This window comes from Arachis hypogaea, chromosome 3 (genome assembly GCF_003086295.3).
Source record: "Arachis hypogaea cultivar Tifrunner chromosome 3, arahy.Tifrunner.gnm2.J5K5, whole genome shotgun sequence".
NCBI classification, from domain to species: Eukaryota; Viridiplantae; Streptophyta; class Magnoliopsida; order Fabales; family Fabaceae; genus Arachis; species Arachis hypogaea.
The window spans coordinates 17,966,577-17,988,680 of record NC_092038.1 but is presented as its reverse complement, the minus strand read 5'-3'; the positions used below and the strand labels follow the sequence as shown (position 1 = coordinate 17,988,680).

Sequence of the window (22,104 nt, the reverse complement as noted above, 5' to 3'; positions counted from 1 at the left end):
CAAGTTTCCATGCATCAAGTTTATGGCGCCGTTGCCGGGGATTGATTTTGAATCAACAATGATTAAGCTAGAAGATCACTAGATTGAGCATTTTTCGTTATTCTTTTCTATATTCAGTAATTTACCTTAGTTTGTTTTTAATTTCTTCCTCACCCTCTATACCCTCTCTATTTTCTGTTCTCTTTTCTTAGTTTATCATAATTCAGCTCACTAACACACTAACTATTTGATAAATTGCATCACTCACACTAACAATCATTCTAACAAAAATTGTCTTCACTATATCTCCTGTTGTGCATTCTGTTTGTTGTATGACAGGGAGAAGATAAGGAATCTCAACATCCTTTGATTCAGAACCTGAGAGAACCCTTTGGAGATGAAAAAGGGAAGCAAGAGGAAAAAGAATTGTTAGTGCTGAGGAAGAGGAAGAGTATTTTGAACCCAACATGGAAGAGAATTTGGAGAACAATCATGAAGAAGAAGCTCATAATCATGCCAGAGAAGGCCATGCAAACCGGGTTGGGCATGAAATGAGGGTCTTAGGATCCTATATCAATCCTAATCTAGGAAACTGTGGAAGCAGCATTCAGAAACCCACCATACATGCCAACAATTTTGAGCTAAAACCTCAGCTCATCACTTTGGTGTAAAATAATTGCTCATTTGGAGGAGGTGCTCAAGAAGACCCTAACCAACACTTGACCACCTTCTTGAGAATTTGTGACACAGTGAAGTCAAATGGAGTCCACCCGGATGTCTATAGGTTGCTCTTGTTCCCCTTTTCACTCAGGGACAAGGCAACAAAGTGGCTTGAATCCTTCCCAAAAGAAAGCCTGACAGATTGGGAGGAGGTAGTGAACAAGTTTTTAGCAAGATTTTATCCCCCTCAAATGATTAATAGGCTAAGAACTGAGGTGCAGACTTTCAGGCAACAAGATGGTGAGACACTTTATGAAGCATGGGAGAGATTCAAAGACTTGACAAGGAGATGCCCACCAGAGATGTTTAATGAGTGGGTTCAACTTCACATCTTCTATGAAGGTCTTTCCTATGAGTCAAAGAAGGCTGTAGATCATTCATCAGAAGGTTCTTTAAACAAGAAGAAAACTGTTGAAGAAGCCATAGATGTCAAGAAACCAACTTAGTCTTGGACTGGGAAAAATGTCACTTCATGGTGACAGAGGGAATAGTTCTTGGCCATAAAGTTTCTAATCAAGGCATTGAGGTAGACAGAGCTAAGGTGGAGCTAATTGAAAAGTTACCTCCACCCAGTGATGTCAAGGCAATTAGGAGCTTTTTGGGGCATGCTGGCTTTTATAGAAGGTATATTAAAGATTTTTCAAAGATAGCCAAGCCCTTAAGCAATCTCCTAATGTCTGATACACCATTTAATTTTGATGAGAAATGCATGCTAGCATTTGAAAACTTGAAAAAGAAATTGTCCTCTGCTCCTATCATTTCCCCACCTGATTGGAACTTACCCTTTGAATTGATGTGTGATGCATCTGATTTTGCACTTGGGGCCGTGTTAGGGTAGAGGAAAGATAACTTAGTCCATGTGATATACTATGCTAGCAAAGTCCTCAATGGTGCTCAAAGAAACTATACCACTACTGAAAAGGAGTTGCTAGCAATAGTTTTTGCATGTGACAAGTTCAGATCATATCTCATTGGTGCTAAAGTGATTATTTTCACAGATCACACAGCACTTAAATATTTATTTGCCAAGCAAGAATCAAAACCAAGACTAATAAGATGGATCTTATTGTTGCAGGAATTCAATATTGAAATCAGAGACAAGAAATGAGTGGAGAACAAAGTAGCAGATCACTTATCCAGAATCTGTCATGAGGAAGGTGGAACACATGATACAAGTGTGAACGAGCTCTTCCCTAATGAGCAATTGATGACAATTCACAAAGCACCATGGTTTGCAGACATTGCCAACTTCAAGGCAACCGGGGCTCTACCTCTAGGGATCAATAAACATAAAAAAAGAAAGCTCATAAATGATGCAAAATATTTTGTCTGGGATGAGCCATATCTCTTCAAGAAATGTTCAGATGGAATCCTTAGAAGATGTGTCTCGGAAGAAGAAGGACGAGAGGTCCTATGGAATTGCCACGGCTCATGCTATGGAGGCCATTTTGGAGGGGATAGAACTGCAGCAAAGGTGTTACAAAGCGGATTCTTTTGGCCCACCCTTTTCAAGGATGCTAAAGAACTAGTAAAGAGCTGTAATGAATGCCAAAGATCTGGAAACTTGCCCAAAGGAAATGAGATGCCACAAAATTTCATCTTGGAACTGGAACTGTTTGATGTGTGCGGAATCGATTTCATGGGACCATTCCCAACCTCATATTCAAACAAGTACATCTTGGTAGCAGTGGATTATGTTTCCAAGTGGGTAGAGGCTATTGCCACTCCAACGAATGATAACAAGATGGTCATGAACTTCCTCAGGAAGAATATCTTTAGCCGTTTTGGAGTCCCTCGAGCACTTATCAGTGATGGAGGGAGTCATTTTTGTAACAGACCACTAGAAGCTCTCCTCCTACGATATGGGGTAAAACATAAGGTTGCCACACCTTACCATCCCCAAACAAGTGGGCAAACTGAGATATCCAACCGAGAGCTAGAAAGAATTTTGGAAAAGACTGTGGGTGCATCAAGAAAGGATTGGGCGAAGAAGCTAGATGATGCTCTTTGGGCATACCGAACAGCATTCAAAACACCAATTGGAATGTCCCCATATCAACTGGTGTATGGGAAAGCCTGTCATTTACCGCTGGAGCTAGAACACAAAGCTCTTTAGGCTCTCAAGATACTAAATTTTGACAGCATTACTGCTGGTGCAAAGAGGGTCTTGCAGCTGCAAGAGATGGAGGAATTTAGATCACAAGCCTATGAGAATGCCAAGATTTATAAAGAAAAAGCAAAGAGAAGACATGACCTGCATATTGCACCCAGGAGTTTCGAAAAGGGGCAACAAGTACTCCTCTACAATTCCAAATTGAGACTGTTCCCAGGAAAACTCAAATCAAGGTGGCCGGACCTTTTCTTGTCACAAAAGTCTCGCCATATGGACACATAGAAATCATGGATGAAAGTTCAGAGAGGACTTTCACTGTGAACGGACAAAGGTTAAAGCATTATATGGGCAACATGGGGGAAAACCCCAGAGTAAAGTATCATCTCAAGTAATGGAGGAATCGTCGAGCTAGCGACACTAAAAGAGCGCTCTGTTGGGAGGCAACCCAACCTGAGGTAGTTTCCTTTTCATCTTCACTTCAATAAAGATCACAAGTTGTTTCCCCTATATTGCGAGGAGCTAAGTTTGGTGTTCCACACCAAAACAATCCAAGAGTGAAAGTGTAATTCTAAGTTTGGTGTCCCACCAAGGATATTAGTTAGAATCACACTACACCCCCAAAAACACATTGCTAGCTCCAACCAATCAAGGGAATCACTTAGCTGTAGTTTAGTTTCCAGTTAAGAATTGTCTTGTTAACAACATGATATAAGGTTCTCTGCATGTATGCAAACTTTTGTACTGGGCAAGGAACTAAGTTTGGTGTTCACACACCAAATCCAGTTCAGAAGTTCACAAGCATACATGCAAGCTAACTATTTCTCAAGTGCTTCGGAAAAAAGCAACTTTCAATAACTTTGCAGGAACCTTATGAGGAAATGGGGCATCTTCATCCAAGGAGGTAAAGTAGCAAAGACTATGGATAATGACAAAGAGGAGGACAACTAGAAACCATCACTCGAAGGTTGTATTGTTACTTAATTCCATATGCTGAGAATGTTAAAATTGGAAGTCCAAATGCACCTTTGATTAATAGTTGCTCGTTAGTTGGAACCTTTTCAATTCTGTCTTCAATTCTCCTTGTTTAAGTCTATGTTATTGAGCCTAATGTCTTGAATGTTCACTTTCACCTTTCTTACTTGTATGCTTGTCTCTTTAAGTTAATCAAAAAGAAAATGTTATGGAAAGAACAAGAATGGAGTCATTTTGTGAAGTGCATTCTAAGTGTTTGTGGTAGGATGATTAGTAAGCTAAGTTGGTTCACCAAGAAAGGAAAGAAAGCAACTATCCATCCTAAGTCATAAGTTTGAGACACATTTCTTGAGGCTAGCTAAATAATAAGATCCCAACAAGAAAAGAAAAAAGAGTAATACAAGTGAAAATAAGAAAGGGAACACAAAAAGGAACAATGCTAGGCACCAAGGGTTTTGAAACTTAGGCATGTGTCTGTGGTGTTTATGTACAAGGGATATACTTGGATGAATAAGCTCTTAGGGGTGCCTTATCACTTGGTAACTTAGATTAACTAATCTGGGATTATCAGCTGAAAGTCCACTATCAAGAGTAACCCTTGTTATAGAGCACTTAGTAACCCAAAGAGGTGCTGGACACCAAGGTCTCAAGAAAGAAAGAATAACAAACCATGTGCCTGTGGTGTGTATGTATGAGGGAAAGAGACTTGAGGGAGTAAGTCCTTAGGGGTGTCTTAACACCTAGCACCTTAAAACCAACTGGTTTGGGAGTGTTGGCTGAAAACTTATCATAAAAAGTCGCCCTCTTACAAAACACCTAGCAAAAAGAAAAATAAACTTTGAAAAGAAAAAAAAAGAAGGATCAATAAGAAAGAAGCCTCAAGGGATGCAATCAAGAGAGTGACTAGGGATTTGATAAAGGCTTGAAACCTAAAAGGAAAGAACCTAAGTTGCTATGCATGAAACTCCATGAACCATGAATGCTATTTCCATATTATCTTCTTGTTCTTTTATTTCATTTTTCTTATGCTTCAGTACTTGCTTAGGGACAAGCAAGCTTTAAGTTTGGTGTTGTGATGCCAGGGCATTTAGGCCAGTTTCACTAACCTTTTCTTTACTATTTTAGGGTATTTTCATGCATTTTCCTAGTAAACAAGGCAAGTTTTGGGTGAAAATACACTTACACCTTCATTCAAGCAACTATTGTGAATTTTGCATGATTTCATGAGATTTTTTTGCCAGAATTACATGATATTTTAATGATGCAAAATCTCATGATTTTGGAGAGAGCTTTGATGCACTTTAATCGCTTGATTTCAGGACAAATGAAGCATGGAAGAATCACGTTAGCATTCACGTTAACTTAGTTAACGTGACTACTAACGTGGGATGGCAATTGGCTTACAAAGTTAATGAGAAAAGTGATCACTAATAACGCCTGCGAAGCCATTCATAGCCTACGTTAAGTACCACGTTAGTTCTTAACGTAGAAGAAAAAGAGGACTCCACGTTAATGAGAAACGTGAACTCCAATAACGTATCTCCTCAACGTTAGTTGTAAAAGTGAACACCACTAACGTTGGGAAACTAGGCAATGCCCCACGTTAAGAGTCACGTTAACTAAGTTAACGTGAACTCTAACGTGGACGAGGATCAATAATGCCAACGTTAGTGACACTCACTTTTGTCACTAACGTTGGATCATTTGCATTGCCTACGTTAACTCTCACGTTAAGATTATTAACGTGAAAGTTAACGTGGAGTGGGGTTCAAAGAACCAACGTTAGTGACACTCACTTTTGTCACTAACGTTGGAAGATGGCTTCATTACTACGTTAAGAGCCACGTTAACTTAGTTAACGTGGGTTCTAACGTAGGGGCTTAAGGCAATTAGAGCGTTAGTGACAAAGGTGAGTGTCACTAACGCTCTCGAAGGTGATAGGTGCCCACGTTAAGAGCTACGTTAGCTAAGCTAACGTGAGACCTAATGTAGGGGGCAAAAGGCAAGCAACGTTAATGGGAAAAGTGATTCCCATTAACGTTTGCGAAAAGGGGCACAAGCCAACGTTAATGGGAAAAGTGAGTCCCATTAACGTTGGCCAAGAATTGAGAAGGAACGTTAGAAGTCACGTTAAGACTTCTAACGTTGAGAATAACGTAGGCATATAAGGGTGGATCGTTAGTGGAAAAGGTGAATGCCACTAACGTTCTCGCACCCAGAAATGTATTCCACGATTAATCTCACTAAGTGCCCGAGCCTAAATTCATATTTCTCTGCAAGATGGGCCCACTAAAGATGAGAATTGCTTCAACTCAAGGTCCAAAGCCCATATCCAAGACTTGAAGAACTCACTAGAAGATCATGAAGAGTAGTATATATAGGAGTAGTTTTGAACTAGCTAGAGACTTTTGGACCTGGGAGAACTACTCTCTGCATATTTACTTTTCTGTACTTCTAGCATGGATTCTTCTTTTCTGCCATTTTTTATTCCTAGAACTATGAACAACTAAACCCTTTTCATTGGGTTAGAGAGCTCTGTTGTAATTTGATAGATCAATATTAGTTTTCATTCTTTTTCTTCTATCTTTTCTCTTGATTTTACTAGAAAGCTTTCAATCTTAATTCAATTGGTTAGTTATCTTGGAAAAGAAACTCTCCATAATTGGATCTCTTCGGAACCTTGGAAGAGGAATGAAGAGATCATGCTAGAATTGCTTTCTCATGCTGGACCAATTTGGGTTGGGATGGATATGTGACTATAATCCTACCAATACTTGAATTGGGAAATGTATGTGGTATAATCAGTGACCATACGTCATCTCTTCTCATGAGCAATTGACCAAGGAATTGGCTATTGATCAAGATTTGAGAGATTGGATTACCAAGGAATTGGGATTCAATCACTTAAGATTGCCAAGGAGATCAATGAATGCATTGATTGAGGAAGAGATGAAAATGAACTTGATCCAGAGAATCGCAACATCTCCTAAACCCAATGATCTCCCCATTTCTGATCTTACCCATTCTCTTTAATTTCTGCCATTTACTTTTATAAGTATTACCCCAATTTCCCATTTAAGATTCTGCACTTTAATTTCTGCTATTTACTTTCTAGTCATTTAAATTTCTGCATCTCAATCTAAATTCTGTTTAGCTCAACTAGCATATTCTTCTAACTAAAGTTGCTTGACCAATCAATCCTTGTGGGATTCGACCTCACTCTATAGTAAGTTTTACTTGAAGATAATTCGGTATACTTGCCGAAGGAAAATTTGTTGAGAGACAAGTTTCCATGCATCACATCCCCAAATCGAGTTATACTCAACATAATCGAGATCATAATCATGATCCATATCCAACACCATCAATGGTGTATATTCACGGGGGCGAGCTCATCCGGGGCTTTCACAGTGCCCGGCCACCCTTATGACATAGGGTCAACAGAGTCTCGAGTCTCCACCTGGAGCACGTGATGGCTTGCCACTACTTTCTTCCAGGAAAACTCGTGTCTCAGATAGTGGAAGTGCAACATTCACATTTCATTCAATAGCATATATGCATTTATACACGGCCATAATCAATAATGGCACCGCCGTAACACGGCCATAATCCATTCATCCGGCTCACGATTAAATCCATAACCAGCCAATTCATAACAATTGCAGCCCTTAGGCTCATGGCACATACAGTACTTCCATCGCCATCCTCCACATCTCATATAGTCATCTTTGATCCTCATTGATCATTCATTTTCCCTTGCTTCACTCGCAAGTTACCACATCCCCTAGCTCTTCTTCTCATTGTTAGCCATATCATAATGATTTAAGACATAGGTGGTGAGATCGGAGGCTTAGAATTATGAAATTTGGCTTTTAAAACTCAAAAATCAACTTTGAGATGAAAACAGGGCCACGCGTACGCATTCTGCACGTGCGTGGATGGAACAACAGTCAAATGATGCGTACGCGTCAGCCACACCTACGCGTGAGTGCGTTTGTGTCCCAAGCACTAAACTAGCACAACTCTGGCACAACTCTCGGGAAAATGGCTGGGCATTTGGTGCAGCGCATCGATGCGCACGCCTGCACCACGCGCACGCGTGGATGGTGCCTTTCTGAAAAATGACGCGCACGCGTCAGGCACGCCTACGCGTGGGTGGGTATTCTACTTAAAATTTTTCTAAGTTAAAAGTTGCAGAATCCACAAATTAAACCCCCAATTTTCCAACGGACATAACTTCTTCATTTTAAAACATTTTTTGCCCGTTCTTTGAACGGCATGAACATCCCGGATACAATTTCATTTCTAAATAAATTTGACACAAAACGGGGATTCGGAGTCCAAGTTATGTCCCATAAAATATGCCCAAAAATAATGTTTTCATACAAAACCACAAGTGCCATTTTCAAAACAAGCCATTTTCAACCCTTTTCAAAATCAACCAAAACATGCCAATTTCATCCCTTTTTAAAATCAATCCAAACATACCAAAATTAACATCAAGCCTCCTCAACTCACACATTAACACTTACCATAATTCACAAAATCACTATCTAACCATTTTAACACTTTTCAACCAAATGGTTAAAGGACAAACACATTAACATGTTATACATCCTTCCTTATCCCAATTTCCAATAATACCATTTCCAATTAACCATCAATATACATAATCAATATTATTCTTACCATCAACATGGTCCCACCACAATTCAACCTCAATCATTCATCACACATATATCACAACATGCAATTTCTCATATATCACACCATCAAGGCATCAATATTCATAATCACATATATGATCACATCATATATCTCAACCATTCAATAACATCAACAATTCAATACCTATCTTAGGGCCTTTAGCCTAAGTATTTCCCACCACATTAAATTTTAAATATGAGAAACCGAGATCATACCTTAGTTGACTTCCCAAGCTCAACTGGAGCACTTCCAATTCACTTTTCCACAAGCTCTCAAGGTCTCAACACCTCCAAATATCATATCCAACTACAACATCTCAATACCCAAACATCATATAACAATAAATTATACTAGGGTTGAGAACCTTACCATACCCAAGGTCTAAGGAGACAAGATTAACCTTCTCCTTCAAGAGATTTGGGTCCTACAACATCAAAGAGCCCAAAATCTCAACATATTACTCTATGAAACTCGAAAATAAGGGGCTGGAATTCGAGCAACAAACTGTGGCTTACCTCAAGATTGATTGTATGGGTTTTGTAGAGCTCTTCGCGGTGAACGTGTGGCCACAAACGGTGTGACAATCGGAGCTCTAGATCAAAAGTTATGGTAGTTTGAAGATCAAATGAGAGAAAGAACTTGAGAGAGTGTTCTTCCCCCTCTCCCTTCCATTTTCAGCGTGTTCTTAGTGCTAGTGAGGAGAGAGAGTGCTGAAAATTAAGGTTTTGGTTTAGTTAGGTTGGACCAAGGCCCAATATGGGTCCGATTGGCCCAGTTTGGCCTGTTCGGTCCAATCTTAGTCCGAATCCCACAAAATTGGTACCGAAATTCTCGTCTCAATCTCCTCTATCACATTAAGCCATAAAAATCACATTTTTGGTTTCTAGAATAAATTCTCATTTATGGATTAATTAGCCATTAATTAACCAGATTTTACATTCTACCTACCAAATTGGAAATTTCGCCCACAAAATTCAAATTCAATTACCTAAGAATAAATGCGGGTAGTCAGCTCGCATCTCGGACTTAAGTTCCCAAGTGTGTTCCTCAGCACCGGCTCGACTCCATGCCACTTTTTGACTAACGAAACCTCTTTTCCAAGCAATTATTTGATACTCGTATTGTCAATTCTGACCGGAGCCACTGGAAGCGTCAGATCCTCTTTCAACTGAACCGACTCAGGTTCTAACACATGGTTAGCATCAGGGGTATACTTTCGAAGCTGCGACACGTGAAATACGTCATGCAGGTTCGAAAGGTGAGGTGGTAGAGCCATCCGATGTACCGAGAATTCAGCTTCTTTGCTTTAATTGCCCTACCTACTCCTGTGGTTGGAGTAACCTTAAGGAAAACATGGTCTCCTTCGTCAAATTCCAAGGGCTTCTGCCTCTGATCGGTGTAACTCTTCTGACGACTCTGAGCAGTAAGCATCCTATCTCGGATCTTCTTGACTTGTTCAGTGGTCTCAGCTATCATTTCCGGTCCCAACAAGCCTTTCTCTCCAGCTTCATACCAGCATAGCGGAGATTGACATTTCCTCCCATACAAAGCCTCATACGGCGTCATTCCGATGCTCGCATGGTAACTATTATTGTATGCAAACTCCACTAGCGGCATATATTGATCCCAGCTCGCCGACTGATCCAGAACACAAGCCCTCAACATATCTTCCAAGGTTTGGATCGTCCTCTTAGATTGACCATCTGTTTGAGGATGGTAAGCTGTACTCAAGCTTAATCGGGTTCCAAAAGCTTTCTGAAATGCACCCCAAAACCTCGAAGTGAAACGAGGATCTCTATCAGAGATTATAGTAGCAGGTACACCATGAAGTCTCACAATCTCCTTTATGTATAACCGTGCTATCTCCTCAAGGGTGTAAGTCATCCGAATGGGTAAAAAGTGAGCTGACTTCGTCAGTCGGTCCACGATCACCTAGACAGCATCAAAACCGGCCCTAGTCTTAGGCAATCCCGACACAAAGTCCATCACAATGCTTTTCCACTTCTATTGTGGAACCTCTAAAGGTTGCAACGTCCCGGCGGGTCTTTGGTGTTCGATCTTCACCTTCTGACAAGTTAAACACTTCGAAACATATTCCGTCACATCATTCTTCATACCCGGCCACCAAAACATCGCCTTTAGATCATGGTACATCTTAGTACTGCCCGAGTGAATGGAGAATCCACTTTTGTGTGCTTCCTTTAAGATATCTTGCCGCAAAGTGCCAACATCTGGCACAATGATCCTACCCTTGAATCTCCATAACCCATCTTGATCCTCCGACACTCTCCACTGTTTCCCTTGCTCAATAGCCAGTAACACCTTCCATAACGCTTCATCATTTTCATGAGCCTTTAGGAGTTCGGATTTGAAATCACTGGAGATCTGTAATCGACTCAAACACAGAGTTTCAGACACTTCTTGAACACCGATTTTCAGACTCTTAAATTCCTTGAGTAACTCCTCTTCCCGGAGCATCATCCAAGTAGCATACAACGACTTCCGACTTAGCGCATCTGCCATTACATTCGCCTTTCCCAGATGGTAATTCAACTCAAAGTCGTAGTCCTTCAATAATTCCATCCACCTCCTTTGTCGCATATTGAGCTCTTTCTGATCAAAGAGAAAACTTGGAACTTAACCCTATAGAGGTAATGCCTCCACACCTTTAGCGCAAACATAACTGCAGCAAGTTCCAAATCGCGTGTAGGATAATTAACTTCATGAGGTCTCAACTGCCGTGAGGCATACGCCACCACATTACGATGCTGCATCAGCATGCACCCTAGACCCTTCAGTGAGGCATTACAGTACACCTCGAATGACTCATTTGGCTCAGGTAACACCAACACAGGTGCGGTGGTCAACTTTTGTTTCAACGCCTGGAAGCTCTCTTCGCACTCAGGAGTCCAAATGAATGGTGCGTCCTTGCGGGTTAACTTTGTCAATGGCAAAGCTATTTGTGAAAAGCCCTTGATAAACCTTCTGTAATAGCCAGCTAAGCCCAGAAAACTTCTTATCTCTGTTACTAAGGTTGTTCACTTCCAATCTATTACCGCCTCCACCTTAGATGGGTCTACAACTATCCCTTTCTTACTCACCACGTGACCTAGAAACTTCACCTCACTCTTCCAAAACTCACACTTAGACAGTTTCCCATAGAGTTTCTTCTCCTTTAGTATCTACAACACAGTCCTCAAGTGTTCCGCATGCTCTTCTTCAGTCTTGGAATAAATCAGTATGTCATCGATGAAGACAACAACGAATTTATTTAGAAACGGACAGAAAACTCTGTTCATATAGTCCATAAACAATGCATGAGAATTTGTCAATCCAAAAGACATTACAGTGTACTCATAATGACCATAACGAGTCCTGAAAGTGGTCTTAGGGATATCCTCTCCCCTCACCCTTATCTGGTGATAACCGGATCGCAAATCGATCTTGGAAAAAATCCCAGCTCCTTGTAACTGATCTATGAGATCATCAATTCTTGGCAACGGGTACTTATTCTTTATTATAATCTTATTCAGCTGCCTGTAATCCACACAGAGATGCATACTCCCGTCTTTCATCTTTACCAGTAATACTGGAGCACCCCACAGGAAAACACTTGGTCGGATAAAGTTCTTACCCAACAAGTCCTCTAACTGAGACTTTAGCTCGGCCATCTTTATCGGTGACATCCTATAAGGAGCACTCAAGATTGTCCCTGCTCCAGGCACCAATTCAATAGCAAACTCAACCTCTCGGTTGGGTGGAAATTCATCAATGTCGTTGGGAAACACTTCCGAAAACTTACACACCACCGGAATTTACTCCAACCTTTGATCATCACCCAAAACACCCGCGGTCAACAACAAGATACCCTGACATTTGGTTCCCGAACAATTCACCATCATTGAATTCAGGTAGTAACTATTCAATACAATCGGTACTTCTGTATCTTCAGGCATAAAAATCACCAATTTTGAAGAACAGTCGAGTAGGACATGGTTCTCAGATAACCAGTCTAGTCCCAAGATAAGATCAAGACCGATCATCGACAAACAGATTAAATTATGGACAAAGTCACGCTGCATGAATCTAAATGAAACTTGCGGGCATCCTAGCCTAGTTACCATGGCTTCATGGGTGGCATTGTATACCTTTAGGTCATAACCTAAAACTACAATCTTCAAGCCTAGCTCACTAGCCTTATCGAATATAATAAATGAATGTGTTGCTCCGGAATCAAATAAAGCATTTAAAGTTTGACCAGCCATTTCACAGTTACCTCGGATAAGTGTCTCAGATCCATCAGCGCCTATAGCTGAGGTGGTGAACACCCGACCAGTCTGCTGTGCTTTTCCTGCACCTTGCTTCTGCTTCTCTGGACAGTTAGCGGCGTTATGCCCTGCCTTTCCACAATTGTAGCACAAGCCCCATCCGGACTTGCACGGGGTTCTTGGATGGTGACTTACGCACTCAACACATGCTTGCTCATTCTGAGGTTGCTTTCCAAATCGCCTCCCTTGGGAGTTGTTGTTGTTGTTGGCTCTCTTGAAAGAAGCTCCCCACTTGAAAGGCGGACCTATAGGTGCAAAATTCTTCCCTCGATTATGTGGAAATGATACCTTGTGACTTCCCCTCTCAGTGGCTGCCTTCTTCACACACTCTTCAGCAACTCTACACTTGTTCACCAACTCGGAGAAGGTTCTAATCTCCATGGGTCCCACTGAGCTGAACATATCGCTTCGGAGCCCTCCTTCAAACTTAATGCACTTCCATTCCTCATAGCCTCCCGGAGTCCCCTTACACATACGGGAGAACCTGAAAAGCTCCTCAAACTTGTCAGTATACTCAGATACGGACATAGTACCCTGCTTCAGCTACAGCAACTCAAGCTCCTTGGCCGTCCTAGCAGAAGTTGGAAAGTACTTCTTATAGAACTCCTCCCGAAAGACATCCCAAGTGATATAGTCATCACCCAGTTGTAGGAGACGTCGGATTCCCTGCCACCAATGTGATGCTTCACCAGTGAGCAAATAGGTAGCAAACTCAACACGTTGCCCCTCAGGGACCACCTGCGCTTGCAGTGCTCGCTCCATAGCTTGAAACCAGGTATCAGCTTTAGTCGGGCTAGTAGTTCCCTTGAACTTAGGTGGATTAACCTTCAAAAAGTTTGCCAGCGTCATCATGCCTTGAGCTCCATTTTTGTCATTACCATGGTTGTTCATCTATTGACCAAGAGCCTGGGCTGTGGCCTGCATAGCAGTAGCCATGTTCTCCAATGCCGCCATAAAGTCTACCAGGTTATTTGGATTGGCTCCCGGCCCCTGAGGGTTACTACGACCTCTCCCATGACCTCTATCGCATCCACGAGGCGGCACCTGGTTCCTATACACACCAAACAATCGATATTAAGTTGATCAGTCTCAATATCGGAAGTTTAGTGCTTCAAAGTCCCAAATGCATGCTCATGAACGTTTATGCCAATTATATCAAGTAGATATACTAATAGCACATAACACACATATAGATAATGCATAGAAGCATAGTCAGTCCGTCCCTCAGGCTCTACAGGAATGAACTGCTCTGATACCATAATGTAACACCTTGCCATACAGAGTCTTATGCTTAAGTCATAATTTAGAGATGGCAATGTATTACGACCTCTAAAAATTAAAATTTAGTACATATAGTAGTATGAATGATGGTTGGTGCACGAAATTGCAATCACACTCTTGCAATCTCGCACAACTAACCAGCAAGTGCACTGGGTCGTCCAAGTAATACCTTATGTGAGTAAGGGTCGATCCCACAGAGATTGTCGGCTTGAAGCAAGCTATGGTTATCTTGTAACTCTTAGTCAGGATATCAAAAATTATAAGGATTGATTGTAAAAAGCAAAAGAACATAAAACAGGTACTTGAATTGCAGTGAGGGAGAATAGGTTGAGGTTTTGGAGATGCTCTGTCTTCTGAACCTCTGCTTTCCTACTGTCTTCTTCTTCAAACACGCAAGGCTCCTTCCATGGCAAGCTGTATGTAGGGTTTCACTGTTGTCAATGGCTACCTCCCATCCTCTCAGTGGAAATGTTCAACGCACCCTATCACGGCACGGCTATCCAGCTGTCGGTTCTCGATCATGTCGGAATAGAATCCAGTGATTCTTTTGCGTCTGTCACTAACGCCCCACAATCGCGAGTTTGAAGCACGTCACAGTCATTCAATCATTGAATCCTACTCAGAATACCACAGACAAGGTTTAGACCTTCCGAATTCTCTTGAATGCCGCCATCAATTCTAGCTTATACCACGAAGATTCTGATTAAGGAATCCAAGAGATATCTACTCAATCTAAGGTAGAACGGAGGTGGTTGTCAGGCACGCGTTCATAGTTGAGAATATGATGAGTGTCACGGATCATCACATTCATCCGGGTTAAGAACAAGTGATATCTTAGAATGGAAGCAAGCATGATTGAATAAGAAACAGTAGTAATTGCATTAATCCATCAAGACACAGCAGAGCTCCTCACCCCCAACCATGGGGTTTAGAGACTCATGCTGTAGAAGATACAATGAGAAACGTGTAAAGTGTCATGAGGTACAGATACAATGTCAAAAGATCCTATTAATAGTGAACTAACGATCCAGGGTTTACAGAAATGAGTAAATGACAGAAAAATCCACTTCCGGGCCCACTTGGTGTGTGCTTGGGCTGAGCATTGAAGCATTTTCGTGTAGAGACTCTTCCTGGAGTTAAACGCCAGCTTTTATGCCAGTTTGGGCGTTTAACTCCAATTTTTATGCCAGTTCCAGCGCTAAACGCTGGGAATTCTGAAGCTGATTTGCAACGCCGGTTTGGGCCATCAAATCTCGGGTAAAGTATAGACTATTATACATTGCTGGAAAGCCCAGGATGTCTAATTTCCAACGCCGTTGAGAGCGCGCCAATTAAGCTTCTGTAGCTCCAGAAAATCTACTTCGAGTGCAGGGAGGTCAGAATCCAACAGCATTTGCAGTCCTTTTCAGTCTCTAAATCAGATTTTTGCTCAGGTCCCTCAATTTCAGCCAGAAAATACCTGAAATCACAGAAAAACACACAAACTCATAGTAAAGTTCAGAAAAGTGAATTTTAACTAAAAACTAATAAAAATATACTAAAAACTAACTAAAATATACTAAAAACATATTGAAAATAATGCCAAAAAGCGTATAAATTATCCGCTCATCACAACACCAAACTTAAATTGTTGCTTCTGCCCAAGCAACTGAAAATCAAAATAGGATAAAAAGAAGAGAATATGTAATGAATTCCAAAAACATCTATGAAGATCAGTATTAATTAGATGAGCGGGGCTTTTAGCTTTTTGCCTCTGAATAGTTTTGGCATCTCACTTTATCCTTTGAAATTCAGAATGATTGGCTTCTATAGGAACTCAGAATCCAGATAGTGTTATTGATTCTCCTATTTAAGTATGATAATTCTTGAACACAGCTACTTTATGAGTCTTGGCCGTGGCCCAAAGCACTCTGTCTTCCAGTATTACCACCGGATACATACATGCCACAGACACATAATTGGGTGAACCTTTTCAGATTGTGACTCAGCTTTGCTAGAGTCCCCAATTAGAGGTGTCCAGGGTTCTTAAGCACACTCTTTTTGCCTTGGATCACAACTTTATTTCTTTCTTTTTTCTTTCTTTTTCTTTTTTTTCCCCTTGTTTTTTTTGTTGTTGTTTTTTTTTTTTTTTGAATTCACTGCTTTTTCTTGCTTCAAGGAATCATTTTTATGATTTTTCAGATCCTCAGTAACATGTCTCCTTTTTCATCATTCTTTCAAGAGCCAACAATTTTAGCATTCATGAATAACAAATTCAAAAGACATATCCACTGTTCAAGCATACATTCAGAAAACAAAAGTATTGCCACCACATCAAAATAATTAATCTGTTATAAAATCTGAAATTCATGCAATTCTTCTCTTTTTCAATTAAGAATATTTTTTTTAAGAAAGGTGATGGATTCATAGGAGATTCATAACTTTAAGGCATAGACACTAAGACACTAGTGATCATAAGACACAAACATGGATAAACATAAGCATAAAAATTCAAAAAACAGGAAAATAAAGAACAAGGAGATTAATGAACGGGTCCACCTTAGTGATGGCATCTTGTTCTTCCTCTTGATTTTAACATGTAGTGCTTGAGCTCCTCAATGTCTCTTCCTTGTCTTTGTTGCTCCTCTCTCATGATTCTTTGATCTTCTCTAATTTCATGGAGGAGAATGGAATGTTCTTGATGCTCCACCCTTAGTTGTCCCATGTTGGAACTCAATTCTCCTAGGGAGGTGTTGATTTGCTCCCAATAGTTTTGTGGAGGAAAGTGCATCCCTTGAGATGAATCTCTCCATCTCCTATGACTCGGAGGTGGAAGCTTTTGCCTTTCCTTTCCTCTTTCTAGAGGTTTCTCCGGCCTTAGGTGCCATAAATGGTTATGGAGAAACAAAAAGCAATGCTTTTACCACACCAAACTTAGAATGTTTGCTCGTCCTCGAGCAAAAGAAGAAAGGAGAGAGAGAGTGGTGGGGTAGGTGGGGATCCTGTGGGGTCCACAGATCCTGAGGTGTCAAGGATAATTCATCCCTGCACCAAGTGGCGAGCAAAAATGCTCCTTCTGTCAATCCTGGCGTTAAACGCCGGGCTGGTGCCCATTCCTGGCGTTTAACGCCAGTCTGGTGCCCCTTTCTGGCGTTAAATGCCCAGAATGGTGCCAGACTGGGCGTTAAACGCCCATTTGCTGCCCTTACTGGCGTTTAAACGGCAGCAAGGTTTTCCTCTAGGGTGTGCTGTTTTTCTTTCTGTTTTTCATTCTGTTTTTGCTTTTTCAATTGAATTTGTGACTTCCCATGATCATCAACCTATAGAAAACATAAAATAACAAAGGAAAATAATAAATATAACATTGGGTTACCTCCCAACAAGCGCTTCTTTAATGTCAGTAGCTTGACAGTGGGCTCTCATGGAGCCTCACAGATGTTCAGAGCAATGTTGGAACCTCCCAACACCAAACTTAGAGTTTGAATGTGGGGGTTCAACACCAAACTTAGAAGTTGGTGGTGGCCTCCCAACACCAAACTTAGAGTTTGACTGTGGGGGCTCTGTTTGACTCTATTTTGAGAGAAGCTCTTCATGCTTCCTCTCCATGGTTACAGAAGGAGAACCTTGAGTCTTATAGTTTGCACTGTCTGCAAGCCACGGAGCTTCCTGAATAGCAAATAATTGCTCATCTGGAAAGGTTTCAGAGATCTCAGTAGGAGGGAGGGATGCTCCTGCTACTGGTTCTATTCGGGACAGGTGATCAGCCACTTGATTCTCTGTCCCTTTTCTGTCTCTTATTTCTATATCAAACTCTTGCAGAAGCAACACCCATCTTATGAGCCTGGGTTTTAAATCCTGCTTTGTGAGTAGATATTTAAGAGCAGCATGGTCAGTGTACACAATCACTTTTGATCCTACTAAATAAGATCTGAACTTGTCAATGGCATAAACCACTTCAAGTAACTCCTTTTCTGTGGTTGTGTAGTTCTTCTGTGCATCATTTAGAATACGGCTGCCATAATAAATGACGTGCAGAAGCTTACCATGCCTTTGTCCCAGTACTGCACCAATGGCATGGTCACTGGCATCACACATTAGTTCAAATGGTAATGTCCAGTCTGGTGCAGAGATGACTGGTTCTGTGACCAGCTTAGCTTTCAGAGTTTCAAATGCCTGCAGACACTCATTATCAAAAATAAATGGAGTGTCAACAGCTAGCAGATTACTCAGAGGTTTGGCAATTTTTGAAAAATCCTTTATAAACCTTCTGTAGAATCCTGCATGCCCCAGAAAGCTTCTGATTGCCTTAACATTGGTAGGTGGTGGTAATTTTTCAATTACTTCAACTTTAGCTTGATCCACCTCTATTCCTTTGTTTGAAATTTTATGCCCAAGGACAATTCCTTCAGTCACCATAAAGTGACATTTTTCCCAATTTAAAACTAGGTTGGTCTCTTGGCATCTTTTCAGAACAAGTGCTAGATGGTTAAGGCAGGAGCTGAATGAGTCTCCAAATACTGAAAAGTCATCCATGAAGACTTCCAGAAATTTCTCTACCATATCTGAGAAGATAGAGAGCATGCACCTCTGAAAGGTTGCAGGTGCATTGCACAGACCAAAAGGCATCCTTCTATAGGCAAATACTCCAGAAGGACATGTAAATGTTGTTTTCTCTTGGTCCTGAGGATCTACTGCAATTTGGTTGTAACCTGAGTAGTCGTCCAAAAAGCAGTAGTATTCATGACCTGCTAGTCTCTCTAGCATCTGGTCTATGAATGGTAAAGGAAAATGATCCTTTCTGGTGACTGTATTGAGCCTTCTGTAGTCAATACACATGCGCCACCCTGTAACTGTTCTTGTAGGAACTAGTTCATTCTTTTCATTACGAACCACTGTCATGCCTCCCTTCTTAGGGACAACGTGGACAGGGCTCACCCAGGGGCTATCAGAAATAGGATAAATAATCCCAGCCTCTAGTAACTTAGTGACCTCTTTCTGCACCACCTCCTTCATGGCTGGATTTAGCCGCCTTTGTGGTTGAACCACTGGTTTAGCGTCATCCTCCAATAGGATCTTGTGCATGCATCTTGCTAGGCTAATGCCCTTAAGATCACTTATGGACCACCCAAGAGCTGTCTTGTGTGTCCTTAGCACTTGAATTAGTGCTTTCTATTCCTGTGGATTTAGAGCAGAGCTTATGATCACTGAAAAAGTGTCACCTTCTCCCAGAAATGCATATTTCAGGGATGGTGGTAGTGGCTTGAGCTATGGTTTAGGAGGCTTATCTTCTTCCTGAGGAATTTTCAGAATTTCTTTTATTTCCTTTAGTTCCTCCAGATCAGGCTGAACATCTTTAAAGATGTCATCTAGCTCTGATTCAAGACTTTCAGTCATATTGACCTCCTCCACCAAAGAGTCAATAATATCAGTGCTCATGCAGTCATTTAATGTGTCTGGATGCTGCATACCTTTGACAACATTCAACTTGAACTCATCCTCATTGACTTTCAGGGTTATTTCCCCTTTTTGTACATCAATGAGAGTTCGTCCAGTTGCTAGGAAAGGTCTTCCTAGAATAAGAGTTGCACTCTTGTGCTCCTCCATTTCCAACACTACAAAGTCAGTTGGAAAGGCAAATGGCCCAACCTTGACAATCATGTCCTCAATTATGCCTGATGGATATTTAATGGAGCCATCAGCAAGTTGGAGGCATATCCGGGTTGGTTTGACTTCTTCAGTCAACCCAAGCTTTCTGATAGTGGATGCAGGTATTAGATTGATGCTTGCTCCAAGGTCACACAGGGCTGTCTTGGTGCAAGCACCTTCTAATGTGCATGGTATCATAAAGCTTCCTGGATCTTGAAGCTTTTCTGGTAAGCTTTTCAGAATGACTGCACTGCATTCTTCAGTGAGAAACACTTTTTCAGTTTCTCTCCAATCCTTCTTATGACTTAAGATCTCTTTCATGAACTTAGCATAAGAAGGTATTTGCTCAAGTGCCTCTGCAAACGGAATCTTGATTTCAAGAGTCCTTAGATAGTCTGCAAAGCGGGCAAATTGCTTATCCTGTTCCGCTTGGCGGAGTTTCTGAGGATAAGGCATCCTGGCTTTATATTCTTCAACCTTAGTTGCTGCAGGTTTATTCCTTACAGAGGTGGTTGGAGAAGCCTTTTTAGAGGGGTTACTATCAGCACTCTCAGGTGTCTGGTTCCCCTTTGGCGTTTGAACACCAGGATTGGGTGGAAAATGGGCGTTTAATGCCAACTTTTCCCCCTTTTCTGGCGTTTGAACGCCAGAACTGGGCAGGGAATGGGCGTTTAATGCCAGCTTTCCCCCCTTTTCTGGCGTTTGAACGCCAATAGTATTCCTCTCTGGGCTCTTACTATCCTCAGAGGGATTTTGGATAGTGGTTTGGCTATCCTCTGTCAATTGTTCCTTTATTGACTTTTTGCTACTTTGAGCAGTGTTATTCAATGTCTTCCCACTCCTCAGTTGAACTGCTTGGCATTCTTCTATTATCTGTTTAGATAGCTGCTGTTTTGTCTGATTCAACTGTGATTCTATGTTCTTGTTAGCAATTTTAGTTTCTTGGAGCATCTCTTTAAACTCTGCTCACTGTTTTGTCATCAGGTGTAGTTGCTAATTAAGCTCAACCATCTGTTCTTGAGGATTAGGATCAGTGGCTACTGCCATAACTTCTTCTTTTGTAGAGAACTCATTGCTAGAGTACAAATGTTGATTTCTAGCAACAGTATCTATAAGCTCTTGAGCCTCCTCAATCGTCTTCCTCATATGTATAGATCCACCAGCTGAGTGGTCTAGAGACATCTAAGCTTTTTCTGTAAGCCCATAGTAGAAGATGTCTAACTGTACCCACTCTGAAAACATTTCAGAGGGGCATTTTCTTAGCATACCTCTATACCTCTCCCAGGCATTATAAAGGGATTCATTATCCTCTTGTTTAAAGCCTTGGATGTCCAGCCTTATCTGTGTCATCCTTTTTGGAGGGTAAAAGTGATTCAGGAATTTGTCTGATAACTGTTTCCATGTCTTTATGCTTGCTGTAGGTTGGTTATTCAACCACTTCTTAGCTTGATCTTTTACAGCAAATGGAAACAGTAATAATCTGTAGACATCCTGATCCACCTCTTTATCACGTACTGTGTCAGCAATTTGTAAGAATTCTGCCAGAAACTCAGTAGGTTCTTCCTGTGGAAGACCGGAATACTGGCAATTTTGCTGCACCATGATAATGAGTTGAGGGTTTAGCTCAAAGCTGCTTGCTTTGATGGGAGGTATACAGATGCTACTCCCATATGCAGCTGTAATGGGGTTAGCATATGACCCCAAAGTCCTTCTGGACTGCTCAATTCCACTTAGGTCCATGATAGAGAAACGGAAATGATATGGATTGCAAGTAGATTATTATTTTTTTTTAAAAAAAGACCGAAAATAATAAAATAAAACAAAAGGAAAATAGAATAAGATTTCGAAAACTAAAAGAAAAACAAAATCAAAGCAAATTGAAAACTAAATCAATCAACTAATTAAAAAGATTTTGGAATTGGCAATTAAAAAGATATGATTGAAAATTATTTTGAAAAAGATTTGATTTTTTTTTTGGAATGAGGAAAGAGAAAAACAACAAAATGACACCAAACTTAAAATTTTTAGAAAATCAAACACTAATTTTCGAAAACCTAAAGGAAAACACAAAGAAGACACCAAACTTAGAATTTTTAAAGATCAAAAAGGGACTAAGGACATGCAAATTCGAAAATTAAAAGAAAAACAAAAGCATGCAATTGACACCAAACTTAAAATATGAAACTACACTCAAATAAAAGACTCTAAACCAACAAAAATAAAACAGTCATAATCTAAGCAACAAGATAAACCGTCAGTTGTCCAAACTCGAACAATCCCCGGCAACGGCGCCAAAAACTTGGTGCACGAAATTGCAATCACACTCTTGCAATCCCGCACAACTAACCAGCAAGTGCACTGGGTCGTCCAAGTAATACC

General features: G+C 40.9%; 1 non-coding gene across 1 annotated transcript; it reads right to left on the bottom strand.

Annotated features, from left to right (window-relative positions):
- Positions 1–899: 899 nt before the first annotated feature.
- LOC112793318 (small nucleolar RNA R71) lies at positions 900–1,007 on the bottom strand. The gene has a single exon (XR_003198016.1). It is a non-coding gene; the product is annotated as a small nucleolar RNA R71 (small nucleolar RNA).
- Positions 1,008–22,104: the final 21,097 nt, after the last annotated feature.